The sequence below is a fragment of the Microcebus murinus genome, chromosome X (assembly GCF_040939455.1).
Source record: "Microcebus murinus isolate Inina chromosome X, M.murinus_Inina_mat1.0, whole genome shotgun sequence".
NCBI lineage: Eukaryota > Metazoa > Chordata > Mammalia > Primates > Cheirogaleidae > Microcebus > Microcebus murinus.
In genome coordinates, this window is record NC_134136.1 from 34835039 (window position 1) to 34858012 (window position 22974).

At 40.0% G+C, this 22974-nt stretch overlaps 1 long non-coding RNA gene across 2 annotated transcripts in view; it reads right to left on the reverse strand.

The window, feature by feature from the left end:
* The window catches only part of LOC142865782 (uncharacterized), a 159933-nt gene extending 149226 nt beyond the window's left edge, over positions 1-10707 (reverse strand). For both annotated transcript variants that reach the window (XR_012915912.1, XR_012915911.1), the window contains exon 1: positions 10624-10707. This is a non-coding gene — a long non-coding RNA (uncharacterized LOC142865782). The remainder of the gene's footprint in view (positions 1-10623) is intronic.
* Positions 10708-22974: the final 12267 nt, after the last annotated feature.

Here is a 22974-nt window from a genome sequence, read left to right on the forward strand (position 1 = left end):
GATTCCGGATATAGGTAGTTTGGCCTAGGAAGAGGGCAGCCTCACTGTTGATAATAATTTTGATTTAGGCCAGATGGGGTATTGTGTGTAGATTTAACAGGCAGCACTTGATTCTCTTTGTCTCTTTCATGAGTTTCAATTAAACCCAGGGCAGCTGTGTTCTCTTGAATTGTTTAGTATTAGCCATCATTGCTAGCAAAGAGGACTCAGACTTGTGTCAAAAGCCCCCCCTGAGAAACAACTGGGTAGACTCAGGATTCAATTCGGCCTCCTCTGGGCTGCCAAGTCGCCATGCTGCATGCCATCTGTTGCCTGATAAACCCATTCCAACATCCTCAGCTGACGGGAAGCTAATAATGTTTTCCATTGACAGTCTGCCCAGGGCTGTTAGGAGGCCTAACGTAGGGTGGGAAGCCTTCCAAGCCGTAAAGATCCACATCAACAAGGTAAGTCTGCATTGGGGTCCAAAGCCTCCTCTGGGGGATATTCCCACCTTCTCCACTGGTTGTGTGGTATCCTTTAGCAGGAACACCATTTTTCCATCCCTTATTATAAGTAGTCAATAGTTTAATTTCAGCCCCTATTAATTTCACTCCCCAACAGATACATGTGATATAGTCATGGAGCCCCTTTTTTTAGTTTGGTTCTTGGGCTAGATACTTAAAAAGCAACTGAATCTTAAGGCAAGAGAGATGTGTTTCCTCCTCCAATTAAGGAACCAGCCTCACCTCCTTGGCCTTCCCCTTTTGTCTTTTCTGTCTTTACAACTCTGTGAGTGGTTACCTAGAAAGCAAAGGGTAAATTATCCTCACCACTATCATGGCGGTATTGTGCTGCCTTTTCTTCTAAAGGGCACCAGTCTTTTTCCCAGAGTCTTCCTCTCTGTCTTATCTCCCCCAGGAGTTTGGGCTCTATCTTTTTTTCCAGCAGCATCCTAGTGAGAAGCTTCCATGAGCAAGGCCCAGCATTCATCTTGTGGTTTAGAGCACCTGTTCAGTAGGACAGACACTTCCTTTAGAGTCCTGGGAGGGGCAGAAATATAAATTTCCTTTCATATTTAGTCACTTTAAGTAATGCTTTAGCCAGCTCAGCTGAAGGATTGGTGTTTCAGTATCCTTCAAGGGAGGAACTAGAATGACTGCCTTCTGCAATAGCAGATCCAAACAAAACAGCAGCGGAGTCATGCTAGCTGTTTATGAAGGTGTTTCCCCCAACTATGCTTAGGAGACCAGCCTTGGCCTGACATCTCTGCTTTATTGGCTCATTTATCTTCCATAGCAGTCTCGAGGAACAAAGATGTCCTATCATTTCAGAGTACCCCAAATCAACAGCCTATCCATGGGGAGATCCTCCTGCTATAGCCCATTATGGGGGAGCCTACCCTTGGTCCAGAGGTGTGCACTCATCCCCCTTTCCTCTTGAGGCCCACAGGTCTTACAATCCCCCATGCATCCCCAGTGAGGGTCCCCCAGGTAGGCAGGTTTACTTCCTTCCTCAGGGTGCTCAGTGCCTCTCACCCCAAAAGTTAGTTGCAATGAGCTCTCCCAAATGCTGGTGCTGCTGCTTGGTTAGGCTAATGAGGCACAGGTGGAGGCTATGACAAACGTAGAATATAATATAGCACAAAATAATGCCATGCCAAACCAGAGCCGTTCCAAATTTTGAGTCCAAACCATTTAAGGTTGTCCAGGATAATTTTGTTAATTGATTGTCCTGCTGACTGGATGGACCCTATATAGATTTCTGATCATCACCAAAATCCTCCCTTTTCCTCACCACCACTTTTAGTGGGTTCAAGGAATTAGGGGCTGATCAAGGAAAAAGATGTGACCACAAGGTGGCAATAGCATTCAATGACCTTTATTTAGATGACACTTTCACTGGTTTGCATGAAAGGGACATCTCTCATAACAGGAGACCTTTCAGAGACACCACCCAGAAGGGGGAGAAGGCTAGAGAATTCCTCGGGAAGAGTGGGATCAGAGAGGGGTATGTGTCTTGGTGATGTTATTCAGCAGTGTTATGGGGAGTCTCTGGTTCAGAGAGTGCCAAAGAACAGCAGTGACTTGGGCTCTTTTATAACTATATGGTTTATCTTATCTATGGATAGCAGATGCTGGGAGCAGTTTTGTAGAGTATGCAAAACAGGCTGTCTCTCAATGGCTAAAAATCTGCTTATTTAGGCTGTATTTAAAACAACTGAATGTGTAAAATTTGAGTTTGGTGCCAGCTGGTTTTTGAGCTAATTGGATCCCAGCCTGCTGTGAAGAAGTAAAAAAACACAAGGCCAATACACAGAGGCCATCTTTGGCTCATTTATGTAACACTGCCCATGTTGGAGAGTAAATATGTGTGCCTGTTCAAGTATGAGTGTGCTAAGATGAGTATAATTATGTAAGTAAATGTTTGTGGATGGTCATGTGTATGACTGAATGTGACTATGTGTATTGATATTAACTTGTTTGTGTGTGCGAGTGAATTTGTAAGCATGCTTTATTTGTGGTGATATTTTTAATATGTGAGGATACTGCAGAGATTTGCAAGCACGTGTGTGACTGAGTGTGAGTCAATTTGTAATCATGCATGGATATGTGTGTGAATGAATTTAAATGTGTTTGAGCTTGTTAAAGTGTGAAAATATTCGTGTAAGTGGATGTGCAAGCATGGGGATGCGAGTGTATATGGGCATATCTATGTGTGACTGAATATGTGAGGTTCATGGTGAGTGTGAACATATTTGTGAGAAAATTTAATATATGTTGTTTGTGTGTTAATGTGTGTGGGTTAGGAAATGGGTATGTGTATGAGTTTGTGAGCATGTTCATATGAGTGAATATATGAGAAAGTGAGTGAAAGCATGTATAAATATTTGCATGAGTGAGTGAATGTGAGAGTGTGACTAAGTGAATGTGTCTGTGTGTGAGTAAATCTGTGAGCATGTTCATGTGAGTTCATGAAAGTGTATGTTAATGTAAGTCAGTGAATGTGTGAGCATGTGGATGTATATAAGCATGTTTTTGTGTTTCAGGGAATTTGTGAGCATCTTTGTATGCGAGCATATATGTATATATCACTAAACAGTAAATACATTTGTAATATTTCAACATGTTATGTGTATTACTGGATTATGAGTATATGCAAATGACATATGTGAGGAGGTCTATGTATATAAGTACAGTCATAAGCATGATTATATGTGTGAATGTGTGATCATGCTAAATTCTAGTATGCTCACGTTTGAGTGATTATATTGATCTGAGTAAACATGTGAATATATTTAGGTATGTGAATGAACACTGTCATATATGTGAGTGTGTAAATTTGGGTATATCTGTTTCAATGAATCTGTTTATGTGAGTATATGTATGTGTGTCGATGAGTAAATTTATAAGCAAGTTCATCATGAGATTTATTAAATGTGTGTATAAATGTTTGTCTTGAGTGTAAGTGGATATGTGAGCCAGATGACATATGAAACTATGTTAATGTGAGTATATTTGTGTGTTCATGTTTATGAGTAAATTTATGATCATGTGCATAGATGTTAGCATGTTTGTCTATATGTAAGTCAGTGTGTATGTTCATTTGTGTGAGCTTAATGTGTGACTGCATTTTTGTTAGTATATGAGAATGTGCCTGTGAGTTTGATTGTTGTCTATGTGTGTGAATGTGTGAACTTTGTGATGAGTGTTAACATTTGTGTTCAAGTGAATGTGTGAGCATGTTGCTGTTTATGAGCATGTTAATGTGCATGAATAAGTGAATGTGTTTGTGAACATGTGTTTTATCAGCATATTCATGTATGAGTGAATATGTAAGCATTTTTGTGAGTGAATATATCAACATGAGTATAATCATATATGAGTGCTGCTATATTTGTGAGTATAGTCATGTGTGTGAGTGGATGTATAAGCATGTTTCATGAGTAAATATGAAGGCATGTGGGTATGAGCCTGTGTTGTGTGTGGGTAAATTTTTGAGCATGTTTGTGTGAGTGAAAGTGTTTTAACGTTAATGAATTTTTGAGTGTGTATATTTAACCATTTCTTGTGTGTCAGTGAATTTTTAAGTGTATTCATGTGAGTGTCCATGTGAGTGTCATCGTGTTTGTATATGTGAGCATGTTACCATGTGAGTGAATTTGTGAGCATGTGCAAATGATTATATGTGAGGGTATATATGTGATTGAATGCATAGGTGTATGAGCATCTTAAGGTTGAGTGTGCTCATGCATATGAGTTAATATGTGACATTGTGTATGTGAGGCATATTTGAGTGTGAGTAGATGAATGAGCACGTTAATTTGAGCATATTTGTGTGTTTGAAGGTGTGTGTGTGAGTATATGTGTGTCTATAAACCTGTGGATAAACCTGTGAGCATGTTTGTGAGTGAATTATAACTACATGTATGTAGATATGCCTGTGAAAGTGAATTGAGCCTCTTCATGTGTGACAGAGTTAAAGTGAGTTTACTTGTGTGCTTAAGTGAATTTTTGTGTATTCATGTGTATGAGTCAATTTGTGAGCATGTGCATAGATGTTAGCAAGTTCACGTGTGAGTGTTAAGCATGTTCCTTTGTGCAAGCTTGATATGTGAGTATATTTTTGAGTATGTGCATGTGATCATGTATGTGTGTAGATGTTATGTTCTTGTGTGAGTGTATTAATGAGTATACATATAAGTCCGTGAGCAGGTTCATTGTGTTTGGATGTGGATGTGATCATGTTTGTGTGTAAGTGACGTGTGAGTATGTATGTGTGTGTGCAGTGAGCATGTTCATGTGTTTGAATGTAAAACTGTGTGTTCATATGTGAGTGAATGTATGGATAAAGGTAAGTGTATTTGTGTTTGAGTGAATGTGCAAAGATGTTTATGTCTGAGTAAATAAGTGAGCATGTCTGTGTGCATGTTAAAATGTGAGTGTGAGTGATAATGGAAACATGAGGGAGTGAATGAATGTGTGACCATGTTTGTGTGTAACTAAATGTGTGTTTATTTGGGAGTGATGGTGTATGTCTGTGTGTATTAATGTGCAAGTGTGAGTGAATGTGTGAGAATGTAAGTGTATGTGAGTGTTCATGTGTAAGTGATAGTATGAATGTGATTCTGTGTGTCAATGTGTGATCATGTTTCTAAGTGTACACTGATGTGTGTCAGTTTTAATGTGTTTACATGTATTTATAACCATACAGACTTTTGACTATGAACTTGTTCACAAATATGAACTTGTTAATGCATGAGTGTGTATGTTCTTGTTTTTGAATAAATATAGGAGCATGTCCATGTGTGAGTGTGTTCATGTCTGAATATAAGTGAATGTTGGGCACATGAATGTGTTTGAATGTGAGTGGGCAAGCATGTACATGAGAGTAAATACATAAGAATGTCTCTATGTAAATGTGTTTATGTGTGAATGTGAGGAGTGTATGTGTAAAAGTAGGAGTGCATGCTTGAGTGAGAATGCATGTGCATGTTCATATGTATGTGAATGTTTGAGTATGTCCCTGTGAATCAATTTCTGAGCATGTTCATTTGTGTGAGCATAAGCATGTTCAAATGAAATCATATGCATTTTCATGTTTTGAGCATGTGTGTGAATGAATGTGTATGTATGAATTTTAAGCTTATTTTTATAGATGAATATGTGAGCATGTTCATGTCTGAGTGAATGTAAGCATGTTCATGTGTATATTAATGGATAAGGAAGTTTGTGATAATACAAAATTTTAAGTGACATATGTATATGTCTGTGTGTTTGAGTTAATGTGTGAGCATGTTCATATGAGCATGTTAATGTCTTATTGTGTTCATGAGTGTCTGATCATGTCTGTGTAAATGAATGTGAGTTGTGGATTTATGGGAATATTATCTTTTTTGTGAGTTCATGATTTTTGTGTGAGCATGTTAAAATGTAAATATATTCAGTAAATGAATATGTGAGCATGTACATGTACAAGTGAACAAGTATACATAAATGTCTAAATTTGTATGCATGTTCATATGTTTAAATTAATGCTTGAATGTATTCATTTGCAAGTGAATGTATCTCCATGTGAGCATGTTAGTGTATGTGTATGTTCATGCATATAAGTGAACCTGATTGTATTCATTTGTGAATATGTGAACACACTTGTGTGTGTTGTTTTAATATATAAGTGTGACTGAATGTGTGAGCATGTGTCTGAGTATGATTCTTCCTCCTGAGGTTTTTCTTCAGGCCTCTGTGTTGTCATTGTCCACTAGCAGGACTCAAATATGGCCATGGATTTAAAATTGTATAGTAAACTATAAGGTGCTATGTACAAATAAACTTTTATTATTCCCTATTGGTTCAAAGCTGTGTATAATCAGCTATACAGCAAGGCCACTATTCTCTGTGTATTGCATCATGCTCCTGCTATGGAAATATGCATGACCCTCATGATTCAGTCTGCTGGCTTCACTACCGGCTGACTGCCCAGAAAAGCTGCAAAAAGAGAAATGTGTACTCTAAGCCCAATGCTTCAGAAAGCAAAGTGCTATTGGAAATAAGTGTCAGAATGACAACTGAGAAGTAAATGGGTCTCGGTGTTAGGGCACAGCCTACACTCCAGCATTCAGGGCTATTGTGAATAATCTCTAGCAAAATGCTACATAGTGATAGGAGTTTCTAGAAACACAATTTTTATTATAGCCTTTCAGGCCCCCCACATGCCTTTAGAGTATAGAAGCTGTATTAAGTAGTTAATAAACTCCAGTAGGGCCAAGCAGCCATCCCTGTTCCTCTCCATCCCTGAGTCAGAATTCTTATATTAGACCATTCTGTGCCACTCAATCAACTCCGCCCCATTCGGTAGACTCTTGGGGACCCTAAAGGGCCATCACAGAGCCCCGTCCAAGGGCTCCTACCTGAAGAAGCAAGTGGGAACTGAAATGCAGGCCACATACCCCTCACTAATCCCTATGTCCTGGCACAGAGATGCAGCCCAGAGGAAAGAATACTACATCAACTTTACCCAGAGGGGCCGCCTTATGTGCTAGCTATGTGCTAGGATGAGAACTTAACTAAGGTATACCCACATCTCTAAGAGGATAATTGAAAGAGATACATCTAGATAAGGTGCCTAAATGCCATCTTTAGAGTGACAGCCTCAGCTATCACTGTGTTGCTGTTCTCCCTGACGAACTGAGGAAGACAAGTAAAATGGTGAGGGTAGCCACTTCTCTCCATAGCATCTATCAGAATGTCAGAGCTCAAAGAACAGGTGAATGAAGGGAAGAATGAAACATTTCACTCTACAATATCAGGGTTCCTATGGCATGCCAGGTACTAGCCTAGGTGAAGCCCTCAGGGAGCTGCTTTTCACATCGTAGTGGCAACGAATTCTCTTGCCCAGAGATAAATAGCTCTGCTAGCTTTCCCAGGCTCCTCCTCCTACTTCTCTTCTCACCACCCCATCCCCCCTTCTCAAGCAAGTAACAAAGCTCCTATTTTAACCTGACCAGGGCACAGTCACTAAGGCCTCTACGTGTAAACTGGGGGGTGGGGGAAAGAAGAAGGAACAGGTTAAATCTTAAAATTCTATTCTACCTCAAACAGAGGGAAATTGGACTGTGAGTCTAGTGGGAGCTTCACAGGGAGTTCTAGGGGTCCCTAAACCCTGAAGCCCCTGGCCCAGTTTCCCTGATGCCCTGCTTGGTAGAAGGAATTTGGATGGGGGTGGGGTTGTGAGCTTTGACAGAATAGGTGTGACTGCCTGGATCCTGTTTGCCACTGCTGACCTGACAGACCTGGGGATGGGCTTGGGCTCAACTTGCCTGTGGAGTAGACAATGGTTCAAATGGGTTTTCAGTATTATTAGTCAGTATTATTACTGACTACTGCTTATCTGAGCAGTATTTTCCTTCCTATATTCACTGCTCTTTACTCTCACCTTATTTCCTCTTTGTCCTGGCTTCTCTATTCACCTGTGTCCAATGCCTGTTCTGGTTCTCCCGCTGCATCTTGTGTCCATCGATTAAATGTAATTCAACATGTATTCTAGTCTGTTCACTCCTTGATTCCTAGAGTCTCACTCTCTTTCAGAATAAAGTTATAAATATCTACCCAGGTCCTCTTTCCTCCCAGATAAACACCCCCAGCAACTTTAGCCTTGCTTCCACAGTGTTTACTGTTCTCCAGTTCTCCTGGCTGGGCTTCCTCTCTAGAGCATGCTACAGTTGCTGATCAGGTATGGAGGCTACCTCCAAGGACAAACACCTCACCCCACTGTGTTCTGCCTTGGTCTCTGCTCCTTCCACCCCTGCTATCTACTCCATTCAGATTATAGCTGTTTTGCCTACTGACCTCCCTACACACACACACACACACACACACACACACACACACACACACACCAGACTTAGAGCCTATAGTGCCCCCTTAAGTCTAAAGAGTTGTTCTTGCCCTCACACCTTCATCTATTTGGCCAAATCAAGCCAGGAACCCATCTTTTCTCATATGCCCCCCCAAAAAAAAAACTTAATGCAAACCTCCCTAACCTGAGGCATCAGGTACAAACAAATCAGAGTCTAGGTGAAAGATGGTGGTGAGGTGCCTTGGAGATAATATGAACTGTCTACACCTAAAAATCCCTGGGGTTGGTCCTTGCCCCTGCTCCCAGCCCCTGGCCCTGGATGCCTGCTGAGATGGCAACCTGGCCATAAAATAGTAGAGAGAATGTGCTTGGTGCACTTAAATGGTTGTTGGTTAGCCTTTGCAGAGAAACACGAGAACAAGGAAAGGAGGAAATACAGTAGCTACTTCTCTGACACTCACCATTGTTTAACCCAATTGATGCAAACTCTGGTGTCATGCCAAGGAAAGCTGGCTGTGCCCTCACACCTGAATTCCCATATATCCAGTCCTCTCTCCCTCAAGAGTCTTGGCCTCTTCCCTAGGGGCCCCACCTAGAAGGGACACTGCTATCTGTCTAGGGTAAGATTATTGGAAGAGTCTGCCTTCTGCCCTCTCCACCCCAGCTTCCTAGTTCCCAGATAAACACTCACCTTGAAACCTAGGTGTGGCACCTTACACCCTCACACTCTGGAGGGAGTAATGGAGCAAAGGGAAAGCAATAGTCAAGTGACCTACCTATATAAATCCAGGGCCCAGGGCGATGGCCTTGGTTTTCAAGGTGGAGTAATTCAGAAACAAGATGACCAAGGCCTGATCTGTGCAACATTTGGGGGATGGACACACTTGAAGCTCTTACTCGAGGGGGGAGGGGGTCATGGGCAATATATGTAACCTTAACACTTATACCCCCATAATACGCTAAAATTTTTAAAAAAGCAATAAAATAAATAAATAAATAAATAAATCCAGGGGCCAGCGCGATGGCCTTGGTTTTCAAGGTGGAGTAATTCAGAAACAAGATGACCAAGGCCTGATCTAGGGAGATCAATGGAGAGATAAGGACAGAGTTAGGATGTTTCCAGAAAACTTGGTAGGACGTGAAGGCTTGCGGACAAAGGGGAAGTGTCTGGGGTCTGAGTAGACAAAGTAGACTGGACAGAGATTCAGGAAGTAGACTATACAGAGAAGACCATGTGCTCAGTTTTGAACAAACTATATAGGGTGAGTGCCCAGGGTGCAAAGAATGTGTGCTCAGGTGGTGCCCTCTCCATAGAGCATGACAGATTGAACAGAAAACCCCAGCTTGAGAAGCACAGCACTCTGTAGCCTGCACACCTATTTCTGTGGGTAATGCTTCTCCAGCCACACCAGAGGGTGCACTTTAGGCTTGGAGCCATCACAAGGGAGTGTAGAGAGAGAGAACAGAAGGCCTCTTGTATATGAAAGCAGAGAAATGAGAGAAATTCCAGGGGCAGAGCAAAAGGCCTGGGGATTGGAGGCCCCCGAGTGCTCCACTGTAGGTCTCTGCAGGGTCAGGAAGGTGGGATCTAGAGAGGCAGCAGTTGGCCCTCTCCCAACTTCCCTAGAAAGTGAAGTAGACACTGCTCTCTCTCTCTCACCAACACGGTGAATAGGAGGTGACCACAACAAGGGTACAGGGTGATGGGCAAGACACAAAACATAGACATGACAGATACCTGTTTCAGTTAGGATTTTAGTCCATTTCCAGGACATGGGTGTTTGTGTTTGTGTGTGCTTGTGTGTAGACACTTTACTTCCTAGGGAGGCACTTCTATTCCCTAGAAGTCTCAGTCATCAACGGGAGTTACACTGACGTGAAAGCATCAAGGGGTCAATTATGGTGCAAGGCCTAAATAATATCTGAATGTGTTCATCAGTCAGCAATTTACATGTAGATCAAACAGAAATATGCAAATCTCAGACAGAGACAGACAAAGGGAGTGTGTGTGTGTTTTCACTAAAAGTCTCATGTGGGATTGTGGAAACCACAGGGCTCTCTGCTAGAACCTTACCCAACTACCTTTCCCCTCCTGGATACATATTCATTTCTAGTTTGCCATGTAAAAACTTCGATTATCTTCATCAAAATTTCATTTCACAATATTCCAAATATGTGTGCATTTGGAGGTGTAGAGCCTGGGGAGTGCTATTGGTGGGCTGGTTTGCTGTGTCTCAGCTCTTTTCAACCTAACACAAAGGTTTCAAGTATCTAGAAGAGCCTTACCTTCAAAATTTGGTCTTAGCTGGACATAATATCCCATCAGCACCCTGTCCAAACTTTTTGAACCACAGCCTCGTCTGCAAAGTTTTTTGCTGAAACAGAGAAGTCACTGGTTATTAGTAAATGCCACTCTGCTTCTCAGAGAACAGCAGAGAACAAACACCCAGCCACCAACTTTCCTAGGCCTTCCCTTCTCCTGCACACATGCAGACAGATCCAGCCATAGGTGTATACACTCTTCCCACCCCTCCTCTCTTCCCAAGGTGAGTCCCAGAAACATAGCAGTGAGGCAGACTCCTCCTTCTCTCCCCAGCTTTTGTCCAGAGGGTGGGGCACAAAGACTCTATGTTACCAAGCAGGATGAGGTGGTAGGGGAAATGCATTCTGAAAAGTGAAAAGGGAGAAGTAGGCATCTGGAAGCCCTCAAAAATGCATTATTTCAACCCCTAGAGGGCCCCACCTTACAATTAGCATGGACACAGCTCTCCAGGTTAGTGGGGGTCCTCCTTCCAGGGGCACATGATTGACCCAGGAAAAGTAATATTCCACCTTCACTGCCCTCCTGAGCTAAGCCAACCAGTCTCTGTTCTCCACATCAAAGTCACATTTCCCCTACCTGGCCTGGGACTGGGCATTTTGTTGTCACATTCATGTCAACTTTGTTCTTATGCACCTGTTTTTCAGGGCTGGGCATATGGCATATGACAGAGAGACAGTCTTGTTCATGTAGCAACAATTTATGAGCCTCACCCAGTGAAGCCATTTCAGATTGAGGCTCAGGGCTGTCTTCACAAAGATATCCATTCTGGGAGCTGGCATTTTTCTCACAAATCATGTGCTTTCAGCCTGGAAGTGTATTGGGTGAACACATGTAAGTACCTAGCTGTCGCCCTTCAGAGAGCTGGACTTTCCAGAGGTCTCTGATGTGCTCAACTAAGACACTTGAGATCATGAGCAGGGTCATCTCACCAAAAGCATCTTATGAATGAGAACAGGCCCTAGGCATCACTGGGACTCTCAGGATATTTCACACATTGACAAAGGAACTCCAGCCCCTGAAAATCTGAGAGAGAGAGAGAGAGTGTGTGTGTTTTCACTAAAAGTTTCATGTGAGATTGTGGAAACCGCAGGGCTCTCTGCTAGAACCTTGCCCAACTACCTTTTCCCCCTCCTGGATACATATTCACTTCCAGTTTGCCATATAAAAACTTACTATCTTCATCAAAATTTCATTTTGCAATATTCTAAATGTGTGTGCATCAACTATTCCTGAATTAAAGCAGTACATCCCCACCTGTTTCTAACCACGCTTTACCTATGTGCCAGCACTCAGGGTCTGTGGCCACTGCAAATGCATATTTCCTTGTGATCTACATGGAAATTGCTGACTGATGAACACATTCAGATATTATTTATGGTGCAGGTCTTGCACCATAATTGACCCCTTGATGCCTTCACATCAGTGTAACTCCTGGTGATGACTGAGACTCCTAGGGAAGAGAAATGCCTCCCTAGGAAGTAAAGTGTCTACACACAAGCACACACAAACACAAACACCCATGTCCTGGAAATGGACTAAAATCCTAACTGAAACAGGTGTCTCTCATGTCTATGTTTTGTATCTTGCCCATCACCCTGTACCCTTGTTGTGGTCACCTCCTATTCACCGTGTTGGTGAGAGAGAGAGAGCAGTGTCTACTTCACTTCCTAGGGAGGTTGGGAGAGGGCCACACATGGTGAGGTAGTCATCAAAAACATGAACTTTAGAGGTTTTCCCCTTTGTGGCCAACAAAGACAACTAAGGGACCTGAAAGGCATTGCTGTAGGGAAGTCATGTTCCAGAAGGCATGAATTTAGACTAATCAATGCCTGTGGTAACAGTGACACCTAGAGGGGTGTCACTTTGTAACTTAAATAGGAGTTCCTTCAGGAGGCCATTATGTCTATCAAACGAGCTGCCTGGGGCCTATAAGGGAGGTAGAAGTTCCATTTACTGCCTTCAAGAGCCTAGCATTGTGTATTCTGAGAAGTGAAATGAGTGCTTTGGCCATAACAGTAATGTCTGGAACTCCAACGAGGATAAGGAGTACCTGTTGAGGCCTTGTACTGTGGCCTTAGTACAGTCCATCCTCATTATCAGCAGATTCCATATTTGAGAATTCACCTACTAGCTAAAACTTAATACTTGCAGAGCTTTTGCAGACACTCATAAACATGCATAGAGCAGCAAAAAAAAAAAAATGACTCATCTGCAAGTGTTCCCAGCTGAGGTCAGATAAGGCAATACTCTGCCTTCTTATCTCAGCTCTCATACCATAAAAAAAAATATGTCCTTTTTGCAGTGTATTCAGTACAGTGTTGTTGAAATTTTTATACTTTTTGTTAATAATTTCACTGTTTAAAATTCCCCCCAAGCAAAGTGCTAAGGTGCAGTCTAGTATTCCTATGCACAACAATGCTGTGATGTGCCTTGTGGAGAAAATACATGTTTTAGGCATGAGTGATAGTGCTGTTGTCCATAAGTTCAAACAATATATAAATTGACAAACAACATATATTAAGTGTCCTTAAACAGAGACATACATAAAACAAGGTTATATATTGGCTGGTTGATAAAAATGTTGTGACCAGAGGCTTGCAGAAAGTGAGCCTGTATTTATTTACTCTAGGTATGATGTTTAATAGTCATTAATGCAGTGCTCACAGTGACTTTATAGAATATAATTACCACAAATAATAAGAATCAACTGTATATGTAGAGACATTTGTTATCTTGTGCATTAGTCTTCTAGTGCTGCCGTAATAAAATACCACAGACTGGGTGATTTAAACCAGCAGTCCCCAACCTTTCTGGCAGCAGGGACCAGTTTCATGGAAGACAATTTTTCCACGGACAGGGTGGGGATAGTGGGGGTGGGGGAGATGGAGATCAGGTGGTGATATAAGCAATGGGGAACAGCTGTAAATACAAATGAAGCTTCCCTCACTGGCCCACAACTCATCCCCCACCCCCATTTCCTAAGATTCATGGAAGACAATTTTCAATTTTTCCACAGACAGGGGTTGGAGGAGCAGCAGAGCTCTGCAGCCCAGTCCCTAACAGGCCATGGACTGATATCAGTCCGCAGCCCAGGGATTGGGGACCACAGACTTAAACAACAGAAATTTATTTTTTCATAGTTTTGGAGGCTAGAAGTCTGAGATCAAGGTGTCAGCAGTGATAGATAATGAGGCCTCTCTCCTTGGCTTGCAGATGGCCATATTCTCGCTGTTTCCTCAGCTGGCAAGAGAATAAGTTCTTTGGCGTCTCTTTCTCATAAGGACACTAGTTCTATCAGATTAGAGCCCTATACTATGACCTCTTTTACTCTTAATTACCTCCTAAAAGATCCTATCTCCAAATACAGTCACATTTGTGGTTAGGGCTTCCACCTATGGATTTGGGGGAACATAATTCAGTCTATAACCCCGTGCTTTATATTTTGGGTATCTCAGAGTTCTTTCCCCCAAAGTGGGTAACTCTAAGGCAATGGCCCAGGAGTTTGTAAAAATGTACTTACTGATGGGACCATTTGTTGGTCAGGGTATCCAGTGCTAAGATGACTGCCTGAAGTTTGGCAAAACTTTGTATTTGTCCTTTATCAAAGACATCCTGGTTGAGGAATGGAAAGTATGGTGACAATATCATCTGTGCTATACAAACTCCCATTGCTATTCACTCAGTTGATCCCAAGGAGCTCCTCAGGTAGCCAAGGGGGTCTGGAGAGGGATGACCTCCTTTGGCACCATGACATCTGGAAAGGGACTGAGGATAGATAGGGAAGGCTGTGCCCTCTTGCTTGCAGGATATGCCAGGCGGCCAGACTTGGCTCCATCTTTTATCAAGGAGGCTTAAGTAACCATCCTGAGCTCATGGGGTGCTGGTTCCATGATGCAAGGCATACTGGGCATCTAGGTTGTTAACGGGAAAAAAAAGCCAAACTCTGTAAAAATAATTTCAAAGAGATTTTAAAAGAAGTCTTGAGGAAGTGGACTCTGAGTCATGGTCCTCAAATTTGGCTCAGAATAAATCTCTTTAAAATTGTTTTACAGAGTTTGTCTTTTTTTTTCGTTAACAAGATTGGAGCCAAGATGTGGAGCTCAGAGAAGACTCAGGACCACTAAAGGAGTAGCCTGAACTCAATGCCAGGTACTGGCATGGCCTGTTTTGGGCCCTCCAACTCCGAGCTTCTCCTTTGGCAGAACTGGTATGTCCTCCTGAGCTCTGGACCTCCAGTTTTTGGTTGATGGTCTTGGTTATTCTGAGCTGGTTCTTTCCCTAGGAATTGTTGTTTGGGATCCTAACTTAGATTTGGAGGTGCATTCCAAAGGGTCTTCTCTATTATCTCTTTATCCTAAAATCTCAATAGGCTTGTCAATGAATTTTTGAAAGAGGAAACTGAACTGTCTTATTTGTAGATAAATGAGAGACTGAGTTTCTCAGCTCTGAAGAGAAGAGGCATCTTAATCTCTTCCCAGCCTTGACAGCCCTGGGTGACCAGGGGGCCTGAGTGAGAGTTGCCTGGGGCAATTCCTTGAGGCTCAAGTGACCCTATAGGAAACCCCCCAATAAATTAATTAAAAGAAGGCTCATGCAGGAAACACATATAAGAGCTGATCCCCAAGAGAGGAACTGAGACAAGTTAGAGGGTGGGACTGACTCAGTGATGAAACATTAAGGAGCCCTACCCCCTATCAGCACACTCTGATCCAGGACACCAAACCCTGTATTACAGCTCAGTTGCTTCTTTTAACGAAAAATGGGAAAGCCTTTAAAAATGAGGAAAGACAAGGAAAATTACCCCCATCAGGCACCCCTGTTGGTTTGTGGCACATCTACTTGCGAGCATTTTTGTAAATGAAAAGATTCAAAGGCATGCCAGGTTTTCTAGGGCTCCAGCTGGTTATAGCTAATTCTTGTGTACAAATTACATCAAATTACACAAATTACATCAAGGAAAATTCACAGGTCAAATGGTTGACCTACCACCATAGAGTTAAAATGTCTCAAGCTATTTCTCTCTCTTTTCTGGCTACTCTAAAACCTGCTAACTTTTTCTATTGATGTTAAGATAACTCATTATTTATGGTATTTACAATTGAAAGGCTACCTGGAGATACCCCAGCGAGTTCTAGCTAAAATGCAAACATTAAAAACTCATTTTGAACTAAAGAAAAAAAAGGGTAAAGTTTTTTAAAAAGTCAAACTGCCAGGGAAACTTCTTTACCCCAAAACTTTGATCCACAGGCCTAATTAGGTTACCTATCATGGCAACTAAAGTTTGCCATGTGAACAAGTTCCAGTTTCTTCAGAAGAAATTTGGATCCAGCTGTTTTTTACAGACTGGTGAGTTTGTGTTACCATCTCATGGGTAGAGTTCTAGGGTAAAATCTATTAGAACTTTGTGTGCGTGTGTATGTGTGTGAGTGTTAGGTATGTTTTGTGTATGTCCACTTAGTAAATGCTTGTGCTTACATGGTTATGGACTGGCTTAAAAATAAGGGAATGCTCATACATCAAACCCAAATGTTCATGTGAATTTAGTAATCTTTGGTAAATAAGCTGGATTATTATTATTATAAAATAAAAAAGGTACTAGTAAAGTAATAGTAAAAAGGTTTTCAAATTGTCAGCATACATTTGTTTTTGGCTGGGTTTTACTAGACATTTTCTATGTTCTTGAGGTGTCAAGATTTGACATAAAGGTTATGAAAATATAAATGCAACCAAAGACAAAATAATCTGTGGTTTTTGATAAGTAAATTTAATATTTGGTCTAATGATAATCATTAAATCTGAGTTACCAACAAAAAAATACCTATGCGTTTAACTTTAAAGTAAAAATGCAAATGTGCCTAAGTGTCTGCAAATTAGAATAAATAAAATACCAAGTAGAGAAAAAAAAAACAACTTATGGTCAAGGGTTTATGAAAATATTCTGGTTTTGATCTTTTAATGCTAACTACAAATACAGTTTACTTCCACTGATTCAATGTCTATAGAGAGGGACACAAAAGGTGTTGCTAACTCAATATCATCTAACATTAACAGTACTGTTAAGGATTCAAAGTTGTCCTAGAAGTTGTAGTTAGAAGAGCTTAAATTGGAAGCTTTAGTTTTCCCTTGGTCTTGTCCATTTTTGTCCTACTCTTCACAAGACACAGGGGTTACAGGTAAAGTCATAAATCAATACATGGGAGGCATACATTGGTTTGGCCCAAAAAGGTGGGCCATTTCAAAGGGGCGGGGCTTATATGTTATAGGTGGGTTTGAAGATTCTTTGGCTTGTAATTGGTTAAAGACATGAAGTTTTGTCCAAAGGCTTGGAATGTTCTGACATAAGGAGCTGTTAATCAAAGATAATCCACCCCACTGGGACATAGATTTGTTGTATAAATTGAGGACCTGGGGGTTTGTCTTGTATATCCTTATGCCAGTTAATGAGTTACAAAGGATGTCTCCAAGAAGGGAGGGGGGCATGATGAGACATGTCTGACCTCCCTCCTCCTGGCAGATAATTTAGTTTTAGGATATTCCTTTGGCCATGAGGGGGTCCATTCAGTCAGCCGGTCGGGGGTGGAGGGGGGGGTCCTTAAAATTTTATTTTAGTTCACATATTCAAGTTTACACTGAAGAAAAATTGTTTTGAGACTATTTAGATTGTTTTTAAAACAGTTTAATGTTGATCCTCATGTAAAAAGCATGTTACCACTTTTACCATTGCTTGAGGTGATAAGGATTGGTGCTGGTTTTGTTTTGTTTTCTCCTCAGTCTACAGTCAGGTGGTATGTTGATGGGATTAAGAAAACTAACTTAAAATGAAGGCTTCAGAAGCAAAAATTTTCTGACCTTGCCTTGTCTGCCTGCCTGTTGTATGAATTCTTCTCTGAAGCTAGCCATAAAAACCAGAATCCCTCTATCCAAGGCAGGTTGTAAAGGCCAGAACCCCTTTTTCTGAAAGGTAGCCATAAAACCTAAAATTATTCTATGTAAAATGGCCATAAAGTAATATCTGACCTCCTTTGTTTTTTACTTAGTTTTACTGTAAAACCCCATACCAGAAAGGGCCTTGCCCTTGTCAATGGAAAAAAGCCAAACTCTGCAAAATAATTTTAAAGAGATTTATTCTGAGCCAAATTTGAGGACCATGACCCGGAGCCACTGCCAAGAGGCCTTGGGCAAGTGGACTTGTTGTGGCTGAGTTACAGTTTGGTTTTTATACATTTTATACAGAGACAAGAGTTACAGGTAAAGCCATCAATCAATACGTGGGAGGCATACATTGGTTTGGCCCAAAGAGGAGGGCCATCTCAAAGTGGGGGGGGGCTTATAGGTTATAGATGGGTTTAAAGATTCTTCAGATTGTAATTGGCTAAAGACATGAAGCTTTGTCTAAAGACTTGGAATGTTTTAACATAAACTGTTTACCAGAGATAAGCCACCATTTGTTGCATAAATTGAGGACCTGCAGGTTTGTCTTGCATACCCTTAGGCCTGTTAATGGGTTACAAAGGAAGTCTCCAAGAAGGGAGGGGGGCATGATAAGGCATTTCTGACCTCCCTCCTCCTGGCAGGCAAATTTGCCATAGAATATTCCTTTGGCCATGAGGGGGTCCATTCAGTCGGCCGGTGGGGGGGGGGCGGTGAGCATTTTAGTTCACACCCTGCACACTCAGGCCAAACAGAATCTAAATATAAAAGCCTTGCTGGTTCTGCCACTCAGCCTGTTAGAATTAGCTTATACCTTTTATTGTCCAATCATATTTCTACACAGCTATCCATACTGTAAACATAAAAGTGGAAAATTTCCCCTACATCTTTTGAGTGTTCATTCTGAAGGCATCCGTGTATAAATTTTATTCTTTCTCCTATTAATATTCATGTCAGTAAATTTTTGGCTGGTCTTTATGGGAACAGTGGCCTTTGCTCCCAAACTTTGGGGGCCAGAGACACTGTGATCCCTATGATGTCAACAGATTTTGTTTTGGGATGTGATGTTTTGGAAAGATTTAATTAACTAATACCTTTAAAAAGGATATTCTAAAATGTCTATTATGTTTATAAAATTTAGAAGTGATGCTATATTTGTTTAAAATAACAAGTCTTGTTGAAATACTTATTTGTTTTTCTTGGTAAGATTTATGAGTTTAAAAGAAAAAAACGGTAATTAAAACTGTATTTTGATCCCTGTTTTGTGTTATATATCTAATTTACAGGGTATAAAAATGGTTAACAGAAAAGTAACTTAAAATAATACCTGGAATCTAGGTGAACTGAGATAGATAAATTAGGTAAATATACATGAAAGAAATACAAATGAAATTTTCATACAATTTAAAAACTTAAAGTCATTATGTTAAGTTCAAAAAAGATAATCATAAAATATCTGAGTCATTTATAAGGTGAAATACTAGAACATTAATTTTTAAACATAAGTTTAAGCTTATACCTTGGTATCTTATTTTATATTTAGGAATGATAATAAAATTGGTGACTAACAGTTCAAAGTTACTTTAACTTCCTAGGTTTTACTAAGAATTGACATTATGATTAGTATATGTAATTGAAACTTCTAGCTGAAAGGGAAACAGTTCTATATAAAAATTTTTAATGAAAATGTTATAAGACATAAGTATCAGTTTTGTTAAAAGATAATTTTATCTAATTTATTGGTTTTTAAAGTACTTTAAAATTCAGTATGTAAATGATCATTAAAAATTGAGTGGATATACAAATTAAAGATTATAAAAAGTTTGTAAAAGTCTTAACTTACAAATTGGTTAAAATTAGATGGATTCATTTATAAGATTTTATTAAAGTTAACTTTGTCATTAATACGCTAATACAATGAAATTTGGTTTTCTCTTTTGAACTAGATTTTCACATGATATTAATAGGAATAACAAAATATTTTTATTCACCTTTTAATAAACTGCAAAAAGGAATGGAAGGAAAGAAAGCCACAGATTCAGCCTCCTTATTAACTTGTACTTCAGTCTATTAGGTCTTCTACTTGTTTGAGAAACTGAGTCTCCTCTCTATCAAAGAATAGGATTTTTGCATTAAAAAAAATATTTGAATTATCAGTTTGGCTATAATTTTATAGTAACCTGTAATCTTGCTTCATAACAAGTGTCTTATGATGAACAATTCATGACCTCCTACTCTTTAAGCTTTCACTAAAATTTAAAGTTACCTAAAATAAGAATTATAGTCAATGCATATAATTCTATATATAAGGTATACCAAAGAATAAGATGTTTTTAATAAGAAAAATTATAAAAGGACACAGAATGTGTTCTTATTAAAATATATATAACTTTGTCTAATTCAGGGGTTAAAGGTTGAATCAAAATAAATTTAGAAAATAAAAACAAAATTCCACTTGTGAGTAAGAGCAAGATGTAAAAAGGCAATGAATATAGAAATATATTTTTTAGTAAAAAAGATTAAACAGAGCATAATGTAAAGAAAGGATCTTGCATGGAATTTTTTGTCCTAAAATGATTGGTTATTTAGGAAAAGGGAATGTTAGGACAAAACAAAGTTTTTAGGCATGTTTTGTAGATAGATTCTGAGGGATGGAATTAGTTTAGACCCTCCAGATCAAGGAGAGGCACACAGAAGCCCAAAGGAATACTAACTGAAATACTTTGTCTTTTCAGGGCATATGCTGCAGATATCCATCCCAATTATAAAATTTTTTTTTCCTGCTTCCTATAGACTTAGAACTTCCTGAGTATAAATTTTCTCAGTTATGGATTTATACAAAAGAAGATATAATGAGTAATTATCAGTCACCTTAGTGTAAATTACTAGAGACTAAAATTTTTTATACAATAAAAGTCTGTAAATTCTCTTAGCTTAAATATTAATGATGCTTATATTTGCTACAAGTCTATCACTAAACCAAAGAATATAGTAGCTCAACACCTATGGGTAAATTAGTTTTGCTGCCTTGCCTTTGACATTTTGGATTTTACTCTTATGTCACCTAGAAGATTTTAAAGTGTTGAGTGCCTGTCTACCTCCAGTCCTATTTGGCCTAAAATATTTAATTGGCTGTAAGCCCCCTTTCAGCTCTTCAGTCCTCTGGGCCACAAGGGTCCCACTGAGGGACTGGATAGACCCAGGGCAGGTAGCCACACCACCTTGGCAATGGATGGGACAAAATACGAGTTTGGCCACAGATGCTGCATCTGATAGATCTTCGCCAAAAGTGGGGAATTGTGAACTAAAATAAAATCTTAAGGCTCACCCCCCACCAGCTGACTGAATGGACCCCCTCTTGGCCAAAGAATATCCTTAAACTAAATTGCCGCCAGGAGGAGGGAGGTCTGACATGCCTCATCATGTTCCCCTCCCTTCTTGGGGACATCCTCTGTAACCCATTAACAGACCTAAGGGTATGCAAGATAAACCTGTGTGTCCTCAATTTACACAACAAATGTATGTCCCGTGGCTTATCTCTGATAAACAGCTTATACCTGTAAGCCCCCACCCCCTTCTAGATGGCCTATTTTTTTAGCCCGAACCAATGTATGCCTCCCACATATTGATTTATGACTTAACCTGTAACCCCTGTCTCCCTGAAATGTATAAAACCAAACTGTAACCCAACCACAGCGAGTCCACTTGCTCAAGACCTCTTGGGCATGGCTCTGGGTCATGGTCCTCAAATTTGGCTCAAAATAAATCTCTTTAAAATTATTTTATGGCGTTTGGCTTTTTTTCCATTAACAAGGTACAGAGGGTCACAGGCTTAGGGTCTGCAAGACCTCTATTTTGAGGACAGCTCAGTATATGGCCAGCAATTGCCACTCTAATGGTGTATAAGGCAAGGCTAACAAGGGCAATTTCTTATATTAGAAGCCCATGGTGAACTTGTAGCCTTCATGGCTGGTCCAGAGACCTCAGGGATCATGAGGGGAGGTTACTAAAGCCTCTTTGACAAGGAACCTCTTAAGGACACTCACAGGAGTGCCCAGTGATTTAGATTAGGACAGATTCTAGAGGTTTTTGTTGGAGGAGTCCCACTCAAGGTGTACTGATATTTAATAAACAGCATCAGTGAGACTAAATAAAATTTGTAAATGGGGACCATGTTGCCACCAGAACTCAGAAATGAATAAAAGATGCTGAACTTGTATTAACATTGTGGGTGATGAGGGGGTCAATAGCTGTTTTTTTGCAGTGCTAGGGATGGAGCAGCCCTTGATTTACCAAATAATTTTTAGGAATTTAACAAAGGTGGTGAAACCACTACACGTGGGGCAATGACCCATCCCTCCTTTATAAGCTTCTTTGTGAGTATTCTTAACGAGTATCAAAAAAATATCTTAGGAGGATGTCTTTAACGTAATGTCATACCTGTGCTCCTGGAGAAAGGTAGATACAGTTAAGATCTTGTCTACAAAGACTATGTGCAATGGCAAGGTTGCTGTGGTACCCCATGGGTTGTCTCCTAAATGTGTATCACGTTCCTTTAGAAGTAAAGGCAAACTGCAGCTGAAAGGCTGATGATATAGGCACTGAACAGAATATGTTAGCCAAATTTAAAATGGAAAAATACTTGCTGGTGCTAATTGGATAGAGTCAATAATTTCAATAAGATTGGATATGGTGGCCTTAATGGATGGGATCATAGGATTAAGATTGCAGTAATACACTGAGGTACCATTCATTTATTCCAGGTTTAAGAATAATCTAAACTGGGCTGTTAAATGGAGAGTCAGTGGGCATAATGAACCTTTCACTCATTAGGTCTTATATAATAACTTTCAATCCTTAAAGTCGCTATTTTTAATTTGCATTGGGCCATATTAACTATTTTAATGAGTCAGTCTTTGGAGTCCCATTTTGTCAAGTCACTTTGTAAATGCAAAGACTTAATTTATTACTTATTGGGTCCAAGCATCCATGCCCACTATGGGATATTTTCAGGCAATAGGTATTATGACCATGGGGAATTAAGGCAAGACAACAGTTCTAATGTTTAAGGTGACACACACCTATTTACCCTGTAATTTATATTCAGTAACTTCCAAAAGATTATAGAAGGGTACCATGTTTAAAGTTAATGGGATCTCCAAGTATAACTGTAATTTGAGCCCGAGCATTGATTAAGGCCATGAAGGCTTTGCCAATTGGTGTATTTCACCAGACGTTAAAGTTAATTCAGAACCTATGTTGTAGAGGTGAAAATTATAATCAGCACCCTCTTATCAGTTTGTTTTACAAATTAGTTTAGTAAATTTTTGATTTCCAATTTGTTTCAATTTAATTTTTGTCTATCTCTGCTCCCTATATTCAGG